We start from the raw sequence: 11026 nt of genomic DNA, 5'->3' as shown, positions 1-11026 counted from the left end.
TTCCATAGGCTGCTGCTGCTGCTCTTCTGAACTGCGCTCGCCGCCTGCCAGGCCTCGGAGCCTCTCGCTCGGACCCATCCGCCCGTCGCCACCTCTCCAAAAAGCTCCCCAGCTCCAGGGCGCACGAGGCCCGGCGCCAAAGCGCACAGGCCGTCTCCCCGGTCCCCGCGCGCCCATCCCGCTCGGAGGGCGCCGGGCTGCTCCCGCTGCCTCCCCGCCAGTCTCCCGTTTCCTGGAGCCGAGCCCAGCGGAGGTGGGGCCGGCCCGGCCCAGCACGCCTGGCACCGCGGGTTATGGAGAAGCGCGCCGGCGGGGCGGAGGAGAGGCGGCGTGAGAAGGTGAGGGGCGCAACCGGGGGAGTTCTTTGGGGTGGGCGGGTGTGTTTCAAAGGGAGTGTCGGGCTTGGAAAGCCGTGGGAATGGCAGGGCGATCCCGGTCTCGCCGGCGCTGGTACAGCTTTCGGTTCTGAAGCGGCTTACTCGGGAGTAAGTGCCCAGGACTCCTATGGGGTTTGCATCCAGGGAAGCTTGGTGAGACCTGGGTTCGTGGGGAAGGACACTTCGACCCGAAATTATTGGGCAGCGACTTCCATTGATTCGGATTCCACTTCTGGGACGGGAGGAATGCTTAGAGACGCAGCTTGACACTCCCCCCTCCCCACATCTCTCTCTTTCATTGCACCCCCAACATCTCTCCCTATTTGGGACGCTATTCCCAAAGTTGCTTGCTCACAGCTGAGTCCTTTTTGCCTCTTTTTGCCCCTTTTTTCTTAACAGCGACTTCTCCCCCCCCCCCTTTCCCCGCCCCCAGCTGTGATTATTTTCCCAGAAGGGAAACCGATTCCCATTTTCCGCCCACCCCGGCTGTTGGATCAAAGCCTTTGGAGGGGAAGCCGGAGAGACGACCCGGTCTAAGCTGGGCTCTCCTAAAGGTCGAGACGCTGCACAGAGACGCGGTCTAGAATTGGCAGCCGCAGCTGGATAATCGATTTCTCCGTTTGAATTCCGGGATCCGCCAATCGGCGGTTCCCTAAGCACCCTCGATCCCACTGAGAGTTGTTTTTAAATCTGTATTTATTCAAAAAGCGCTTAGGACCGTGGGAGAGTAAATCAACACTTCAGTTTGCGAGTATAGGATGTTGGTTTCGGTTCTGATTAGTTGTTTTCAGTGTAATGGCAGCGAACGCAGAGAAAAATATTTGTGTTCTCTCTTGTCTATACCTGTAGACCAGCCTTTCGCTACCTTGGGTCCCCAGATATTGTTGGACTACAACTCCCATCAATCCCTAACCTGCTAGTTTGGATATGATAGGAGTTGTAGTCCAACGACAACTGGGGACCCACCATCCATAACCACTGGTGCTGCTAGCTAGGATTGATGAAAGTTGTAGTCCAAAAAAAATGGGGACCCAAAGTTGAGAAAGGCTGCTGAAGACCCTTGCCTGGTTTCCCCCCATCTTTTTCCCCCTTTCTTTCCCAAGTTAAGCCTTTGGGAATATTGGATTTAGTTTGAGTTATCACGGTTGCGGATTGCAGATGGCCTGTGATACATTGGAGAGAGTGAGAGGGCAAAGAGTGACTCAGAGCTATTCCTTTTCCTCTCTGGAGAGATCATCTGGAGGTGGTATTGGCAGAACATCCAGTGAAAGTAATCCAAGGTCATTGCCAGGAGTATCTGGCTCCAACAGAGTTGCTTGAAAGCAATTTTTGGCCATTTCAGTGAACCAGTTTGTTTTAATTGCCCAGGAAGGGTTTCAGGTAAGAGAAAAAGGCAGTTAAGCCCTGTGCCCCCAAAGGTCACCCCAATTCCACCCCCGCAAAAGAGGTGTTGGGGTTTTCTAGAAATTGGGGGGGGGGATTCAATTCACTTTGCATTTAAAGGCAAACCAACCTAATTCTCACTTTTCAAAACAATAGGCGAATTGAAACCAAAAGGCCTTCTTCGAAAATCAGCACTTTTCTGAATTCTGCAGTGCAGCTCCCCAGCTGAGTAATGGGTGTAGAAATGCAGATATTAAATGAAATTGCAAACATGCATTTGCTTTGCTCTGCGGCAATGGGTATATCGAGCAAAGTTGCACCCATCTGTTAATAGCAAAGGGTGGATTTCCATGAGGACCTACCGTAGTTTTCGCCCTATAAGACACACCAGACCATAAGACGCACCCAGTTTTTGGAGGAGGAAAACAAGAAAAAAAATTATTCTGAATCTCAGAAGCCAGAACAGCAAGAGAGATCGCTGTGCAGTGAAAGCAGCAATCCCTCTTGCTGTTCTGGCTTCTGGGATAGCCTCGCAGCCTGCATTCGCTCCATAAGACGCACACACTTTCCCCCTTACTTTTTAGGAGGAAAAAAGTGAGTCTTATAGAGCAAAAAATACGGTAAACAAAAAAATTGAAAATGGTTAATGGAACTGCAGAGAACTGAACTTAAAAGTGGGGGAATGAGAAATTGGCAGATTTGCCAAATACCTTCTCGGGGCAGTTTTGAACTTTGCATTCTGTGTGTACAGTCTTGAGCAAACCTTATATTGTGAGAGGGCTGCAGGTGGTGCATGTTTTCTTTCTAGAAAAGGGTTCTCCGGTGCTCCATAGCCTCCCTAGCTTCAGAGTTCATGTGCCTTTCAGGAAGCATGGTCCCCTGGGAAGGCTGCAGAATTCTTACCTGATAAAGCCCCATGAGATTCTTCCCCTGGGCTTTAACTGAAGCCTGGAAACCTTGGGGAAGTTGGTACAGAGTGCCTGTACATTTGGTACAGAGTGCCTGAGAGCAGTGGATGAGCTGATTTTCTATTTAAAGCAAGTTGTTTTATATACCTTTTCCATAGTGGTTTCTTTTTGAATAAAGTCTTAAAAGCAGCAACAGCTGGCTGCCAAGTACATGAAATGTAGCTCCCCCACGTTCCCACACCTACAGGAAAGCCCAGCCTGGGACTTCGTGAACTTTTCAGGAAACGCAGGGCCCCTGAGAAGCCAGCAGAATTTAGACCACTGGAGAGATGGCTTGTTGAATGAAAGAAATGAGACTTGCAAGCTCCCTCAAAAGATATTACTTTGCATCAAACCCGTGCACCGCGCCACTGTGTACTTTGTGAAAAGTTTCTCTCCTTTTTGCTAATTTTTAATACAGTTAATGGATGGAGAATTATTTTTTTTAATGGCACTACGCAGGAATAAAGTTTGTAGGGAAATTCTGGGATCCTGTCCCTCAAATGGGCTTACTCTTAAAGTAAGCATGTGTAGGATCAGGCTGTAAAAAAAAGCATACTGAGCCCACTGAGCACATGTAAATAATGTTCATGAAAGGAGAACCGAACGTGTAGTCTTGCAAGCTTAAGTTTTGTATTTGCACTTTATTTCATTTGTACTTCACCTTTCAGCGCATTCCCAGGGCAATTTGGTTCAGTTGCCATTTTAAAACAAGAACATTAAGCAACAGTAAATACACAATATCAGGAGTGGCAGTTGAAAGGGTTTAAAAACAAAGCAGGGAACTGCATTATGGCAATGCACAGAGGTTAGAAGGGTTTGATAGGTACCGGAATTGCATTAAGGTAGGCAGCCAGCGAAGCCTCCTGGAGATGTCATCACGAAGTGGACCCTGTAGTCATATCTTAGATGGAGGGGCACCTGAAGAAAGACCTTAGTATATGGGCAGGTACATGTGGAGAAAAAGAGACCCTTAGGTGCCCTCGTTGCAAGTCATGAAGTACTTTAAAGGTCAAAACAGCACTTTTGGTTGAGTGTGGAAATCTAACTGGGAGCCTGTATAGCTGGCAAAGCCCAGGTGTAATACGATTGTAACATGTAGTTCCATTTAAGACCCTATCTGCTGCATTTTGCATTGATTGAAGCTTCCAGGCCATCTGTGAAGGCAGTCCCATGTGTAATGAATTGCAGCAGTCTAATCTGGATAATGAGGCCAACCAGTTGGGGATGCCCTTGGTTGGTGTATCAGCGGAAGCTGGAATGCCATCATAACCTGGTAGGAAATGGCTTAGTCTATGGCAGTAACCTGCACCTCCAATAACAAAGGTGAATCAATGAGCAGAGCACCCCCAGACTGGGAATGCCTTTCTTCAGGGGGTGTGCAACCCTCTCCAGTGCTGGGATAACCATTACAGAGGTGAAGGCCTGGAAGAAAAACCAGAGCAAATTGTTTCCCAAAATTTGGAGACCTTCACGTTTCGATTGACAGTCACTAACCTGGTGAGATGAACCACCCAGCAACAGGATCTCCCACCTTGTCTGGATTGAGCTTATGTTGATCAGCCCTCATCCGTTGTACTAACACATACCTGAAGGTACATGATGCAACAGGTTTGCTGAATCAGAACATGTTTGGGTCTCTTTGCTGCCTGAGTTGTATGGGTGAAAGGCAGGATATGTATGCATGTAATAAGCAAATATGAAACCAAATTGAGGTTTGCATGTGGGAAGAGGCCGTTGAAAGTGGAAATGATTTAACTGGTTGTGTGGTCGTTTCATGATCTGTGTGGGCTTACTGTGGGGAGTTTCTCCCTCTCTGAATACAGAAGACACCTTAAGTTGAAATATTTGTGTTTATGTTTTGATTGCAGATGAAATTCAGAATGATTACTCACGCTGCCTTTTCTTTGTTTGTTTATGTCTTGCTTAGATAAATACAACAAGGTTTATTTGGCTCAAAATACTAGTGTAGAGGTGTGAGCAATTGCCATGGAACTGCAGAGGTGTTTTGAATTTCTGGAAGGTTCCCCCCCTTTCTGCTCACCTATGACAAAATTGAACAGAAAACCCATAAGAACTTGTATTGAATGTTTAGAATTCAGAGTAGGGTATTGAAGAAGTGAAGGGCTTTGAAACTGTATGCGCTTTCGGCCAACAAATGTGTTAGATTTGAATTTAGGAGGAAGGAAATGTAGACAATGAGATCTGTCTTATGAAAATAGCCTTGGTTGTTAATATCTGTTTAAAGTAAATTGTAGCAGCAACTCAACTAAAGCATCCATTCATGCCAGTTCTGGAGCTGGAAGAAGGACTTCCAGAAGCTGAGTGGAGTTTTCAGGCTGATTCATGCAGGATTAGATGATTCCTGAGAAAAGTCAGGAAATTGAAGGTGGGGATGGGGATCCTCTGGCCTCCAACTCTCATCATTCCCAACATGTTTGACCAATGGTAAGGGATGATGGGGAGTTGTAGTTCACCTGTAACATCTGGAGGGCCACAGCCTTAGATCTTTGGAGGTGACAGCTAGCACTTAGAATTGTGCCCGAAATGAAATTGTTCTTTTTCTCTTTGAACCCTGTGTTGATTCTTTGGTTCTGGGATGCTCCATATCTGGATTGTGGGAAAAAAGAAAGAAAGGAACGTTATAAAATGGTGTAACTGTATAGTGACTGGAGATGTTTCTATGCAAACAAGTGAAACATGATTCTGGCTGTGTATCGGTTTGGATGCTGGCTTTGTCCCTGCATTAAGCCGTAGCTCTCTAAATATAGTGCTGAAATTTGCCTAGGAGCTTAGTACTTTTTCCAGGGAAGCTTGCTGTGCTGTTGAAATGGATAGAATGTTAGGTATGGATTGGATTCAGTTTTTTTCTGTGCCTTGAGCCTCTTTGGGTGACCTTGGGTCCTGTGCCAGAGGGGACCCTATGTATACTTCTCTCAGTTACTGCAGGAAAAGAAAACCTCTTGATTAAATAGAAATCTGTATTTTCATCCTTGGCAATGTAAGCAACCAAATAGGGTCAGAAGCCTGATATTGTTACCTTGCAACAGCCCGAAATTAACTTCGGAAATTAAATGCCTCTTGTACGGGAGAAAAAGGAATAAAACTTTCTTTGTGTCCCAATTCCATATTGAACATTCCCTCCCATATGAAATTGTGCAGAAAATTCCTGCATTGCAGGGAGTTGGACTAGATAACCCCCCCACCCCCATTGTCCCTTCCAAATCTACAATACTCTGATTCTATGACTTTCTCAGGGAGATGCAACATTCTAGTTGTCTAGTTGCAAGGGTCTTAATTGTGATCCTCTTCCTCAACTTGCCATGTTGCCACATTCCCTTTCTGGTTCAGTTGCCTCTCTGTCTGGAGAGAAACACTGTTTGGGTTGGGCTGACGTGGATGTAGCAATGAGACTGTTTATAAAAATGTACGATGATGGAATCAAAGTTTAGTCATTTTTCTCAGCTTCTTAAACATGTAACTGAAAACTCCAGTGCACTGGTAAAAGCAATGGATGCAACAGAAATGCTGGTGTTTAGGGAGCATATTTTTTCCAAGAGCATATGCAGATTGAATGTTTTCTCCTTCAAATTTATGAAGTTCTTCGTCACCTTTGTCTGTCATGATGCATTCCTCCAGACATTTTTAATACCATATGTCTGCACATTAGGCAGACCTCTGTGAACCAAAGTCAATGATACTTCGCAGTGGAGACTGCTGCAGTAGAAATGTTAATGACATGCAGCACATATAATGGTTGCAGCACAAGCCAAGTCTGTTTTCTAACCATGTGTATACTTGAATCTGAAGAACAGAGGACTCTGCTTTAGGCAGATTATTGGTCCATCTAGCTCAGTACATGTCTATATTGATTGGGGTCTTGGGCAAGTCTTCCTGGCCCTTGCTGATTAGAAACTTCTGCATGCAAAATGTATGTTCAGTCACTTCACTACTATGGCCATTTTCTAATCTTATGGTATAAATCTTAAAGAAGTATATTCAGTGAACTGGGTGGCAGCCAGCACCACTATTTTATGTGGTTTTATGGGAATTAATGAGGGAGTGCAAATATCACTTTGTTTTCTTGTTGATTTCAGTGAAAGATTTGGCCCTCCTTCTGCTGCGGCTAACTCTGGTATGTTCAGTCCAATCAGGTTCGCCCCTGAACATCAGACTTCCTAAATCTCAGATGGGTTGGACCAGAGGTCGCAATTTTATAGGGCACAAATGCAGCTTCACAGCTGTCTAAACCAGGGGTTGTCAACATGGTGGCTTTAATTATGTAAATAAATCAAATTTTATTTAATTAAAAGCATTTATATAAACCACTTGACAGTGTACTGTATTTAAAAAACACACACAATGTAGTTAAAAATGCAGCCTAAAACTAATAAGACAGCAATGTTAAAAGCATATAGAATAAGAATTTGGGGGATTCTGACACGCAAAACAGGGTCTTGAATGATCTTATGGGTCAGAAAACGCCTGCGCAAAACAAGGATGTGTGAAGCAACCGATGGCTTCTGTTCTGTGTATGGAAAAGTGAAGGGCATTTAATGATATAGGGCTTGAAGTGGCATTTTGTGGTGCCTAAAGTGCCCCCCCCGGGACGCGGGTGGCGCTGTGGGTTAAACCACAGAGCCTAGGACTTGCTGATCAGAAGGTCGGCAGGTCGGATCCCCGTGACGATGTGAGCTCCCGTTGCTCAGTCCCTGCTCCTGCCAACCTAGCAGTTCGAAAGCACGTCAAAGTGCAAGTAGATAAATAGGTACCGCTCTGGCGGGAAGGTAAACGGCGTTTCCGTGCGCTGCTCTTGTTCGCCAGAAGTGGCTTAGTCATGCTGGCCACATGACCCGGAAGCTGTACGCCGCCTCAGCCAGTAAAGCGAGATGAGCGCCGCAACCCCAGAGTCGGCCACGACTGGACCTAATGGTCAGGGGTCCCTTTACCTTTACCCTTTAAAGTGCGCCCCCCATGCTGAAATTAGGCTTGAAAAAAGCCATCTACTGTAGCCAGTAGCATTAGGATGTGGTTTGTGTGCAGTGCCTACAGCAGTTTCTCTTGTTTGCAAAAGGGCCACTGGGCCCTCGAAGTTTGGTCACCCACGGCCTAAACTAAAATAGAGATCTCTGTTCTGTCAGTTTCACGTATCTCTTCTTTTTCCTCTCCACCCTTTACATGACCTTTCTGTGAACTGTACATAGCATTCTAGCCTATTTCTAAAACGCAAAACAATGCCTGCAGTGCAAAGCGGTTAAGAATGAAATTGTTTCATTTTCATTAGTTCAAATTGCCACTTGTATTGTACTGTAAAAATGAATGGTGGAATAATTTGTTTAGATTTTTTTTTAAAACTAATGAGAATTGCGCAAATTACTATTTGTCCAACTGGATTGTATGTTGCTGTTTTCTTTTGCATCAGATGAGCTGCTAGACTCAATTTGTTGGTCTTTATTGTTTTTGTTTAGAAATGTATAAAGCTCTCTTTTCTGTTTATACTGGTTCTCAAAGGGCAAAATGATCGGAAACTAATGTAAAATGTGGCCCTCCAAGAAAATTAAGATTTTAAAGGAAACAATGTGATCTAAAAGCAAACATTTGCAGGGAAATTCCAAAAACCAGAGAAACACTCCAGAGTTTAGGAAAGGGCAAATGTCTGCTTGAATAGGAAAGGCTTAACTGCTTGTCTAAACAAATCAAACTCTTGAAGCAGGCAAATATCTAATGGAAGGAATTGAAGCCCGGCTGATAATGAGAGACAGAGCTGGACCAGAAATATCAGCCTATTTAGAATAGGAGGATAGGTGAAAAGAGCACCCCAAAATTTAGCAGGAGGACAGGTGAAAGAGCACCCCAAAGACTGAGGGGTGCAGGAGAACGTTCAGAGACTTTCAGGAGTTTTTAGAGAAAGTAGGAGGGAGGCAATGCTTTTAAAGTTTGTAAAGCTTTTTAAAGTTTGCAAAGTGTGTGTGCATGAGTGCACTCTCTCTCTCTCTCTCTCTCTCTCACACACACACACACACACACCTGCCTGCCCCCCCATTTTTGCACATTGTCTTGAAAAATTAAAACTAAGGTAAGACAAGTCTTCAAAATTTTCTGAAATTTCTCTCCACCTTTCCCATTTTGATTGGGGGAAAAATCTTGCTGCAAAAACAAAGAGGGGCAATATTTTTTTTGAGGGGGTGGCCCTAGCATGAATTCCATAAACACATAGAAAAAATTACGATAGTTTCACGACAACTTTCGGTGATGAGAATTGGCCTTGGCATTTATGTAGCAGCTCTTGCAAGTGTTCAAAGCACTTAACTTTGTATCATTTGTAATCCTTGCAATAGCCCTGTAAGACAGGTCAGTAGTAATTTTATCTCCATACTGCAGAGAAGTGACTTGTCTAAGTCCAGATAGTGTGTTCATGAAAATTTGAGTCTGTTTCAGCTCCATATTTAGGGAGGACTTAGATAAGACAGCACTACTCCCCCTTTCCCAAGCTGGTGGCCAATAATGAGTGAGTAGGCACCTAACCTTTGCCCACCCTCCCTTCAGATGAACTACAACTCCCATCTGCCTCAGCCAGCGCAACCATTAACATCTGGCGGGCCATAAGTTCCTCATCCTGTGCTATTTGAAAGTGTTCTTTTTCTTTTCTTATCTGACAGTTCTGGAGGTAGTAGGAATCTGGCAAGGTTGAGGACCTATTCTTGGAAGTTGCTAATCTGTGCACAGTGTAAGGCCATAAAGATAAAGTGGCTCAGAGTGAACCCAGCCATCAAATGTGTGCTTTGAACATCTGCTTATCCTGCAATTGCTTTTTGTAATGAATGAGGTCCAGGAACAAAAAGGCAGCACCCACCCGCAATTTCTGTCCTTTTCAGAGAACCTTTGAGTTCCTATTGGTGCTCCATGCTGAGTACATGTTATGCTCAAAGCATCTCCTCCTTCATAAGGGATGTCTCTCCCCCTACACACACACACACACGCACTTGTCCCACCTGATTGGGCTGTTGGAGAATGCTATTGGTCAGAGATTCCAAGTAGAGCTGGCTTCCCCAGATTGGTGGATCTCCTTCACACATGGTCATTTCCCCAACCCTCTGAGATAAAAGGATTAAGCTTTCAATGTTCTTGATATCATCCATCAATGCTTCGTAGAACTTGCCTAGAGTGACTCATGCTGCTTTGTTGGCTGAAGAGGTTTTGTAAGTTACTAGGTCCTCCTTAGACATGCTTTCTTTCTCTTAAAGCAGCTCACTGTTTTCTTCCTCTCTCTTATACTGATGTAAATAAGAATTTTTTGTTTTAAATTTTTTTTTTAAAAAAAAAGAATGCTGGAGGTGGGATCTGGTGGGGTCTTGTATTGCCTAACCAGTCGGTCTATGCTCTGAACCAGGCTTCCTCAAACTCAGCCCTCCAGATGTTTTGAGACTACAATTCCCATCATCCCTGACCACTGGTCCTGCTAGCTAGGGATCATGGGAGTTGTAGGCCAAAAACACCTGGAGGGCCGAGTTTGAGGAAGCCTGCTCTAGACCACGAGTGGGGAACCTGAATGCTGCTGGACTCCAGCTGCCATCATTCCTGACCCAGAGGGTTTGGGAGTCCCAACAACATCAGAGTGGGGGCACAGGTTCTCCGTTCCTTCTCCAAACTTTCAAGGCAAAAAACTGAGAATGACTTATCATACTCTGCCTGCTGGTAAGAGTCCAGAAAAGCATTTCTCCCTCAGTTTGCAATGATACCGTAGGCCTGACAAAGGCGACTAGTTAATGATTCCAAAATGTGTGAGATGGTAAATAAGACAGGACTAGGGTATGTGTGTTGCCCTTTCATTTTCCCGGCTGTCGAGAGGATGTTGTAGGACTGCAACAACCCTGTCCTCTTAATTTCAAGAGAATTCCAGTGCAATCATAGTCATGTCTACTCAGAAATAAGTCCCAGCAAGGTGAGTTAAGTTTCCCCACCCCACTCCAAAAAGCCAGGAGGAGCCGTGTTTATTTGCTTCATGGCTATCCATACATTGGGCACTTTATAGCACAGAGCTTCAGCTTTCTTACGTTTTCACAGCCAGGAGTGCTGTTTTTGACAGTGTACACGTGGGCCTCATTAACCTCAGCGATCCTACTTAAATATGGAGTTGAAAAATCACTGGTGTTGGTTACTGGAGGGCAGAAACTGGGGAAATGCTCATTGCTGGTTTGGAGAGAACCATTTGTTTTGGAGAAGGTGCCCAATCCTATAGACAGTGGTCGTTAAAATGAGCTGCATTCTATGCAGGAAACTCAAAATAATTATTTTTAGAGTTGGTATAAAGCCAAAAAT

General features: G+C 44.9%; 1 protein-coding gene across 1 annotated transcript in view; it reads left to right on the top strand.

Moving 5' to 3' along the window:
- Window positions 1-240: 240 nt before the first annotated feature.
- LIFR (LIF receptor subunit alpha) overlaps window positions 241-11026 on the top strand; it is an 84646-nt gene continuing 73860 nt past the window's right edge. Inside the window, exon 1 of the mRNA XM_053409078.1 lies at window positions 241-338. The gene's annotated coding sequence lies outside the window, so the exon portion shown is untranslated. The remainder of the gene's footprint in view (window positions 339-11026) is intronic.

Source organism: Podarcis raffonei, chromosome 11, assembly GCF_027172205.1.
Source record: "Podarcis raffonei isolate rPodRaf1 chromosome 11, rPodRaf1.pri, whole genome shotgun sequence".
Classification (NCBI taxonomy): domain Eukaryota; kingdom Metazoa; phylum Chordata; class Lepidosauria; order Squamata; family Lacertidae; genus Podarcis; species Podarcis raffonei.
The sequence above is the reverse complement of the archived record's forward strand: the minus strand, read 5'-3'. Positions and strand labels throughout refer to the sequence as shown.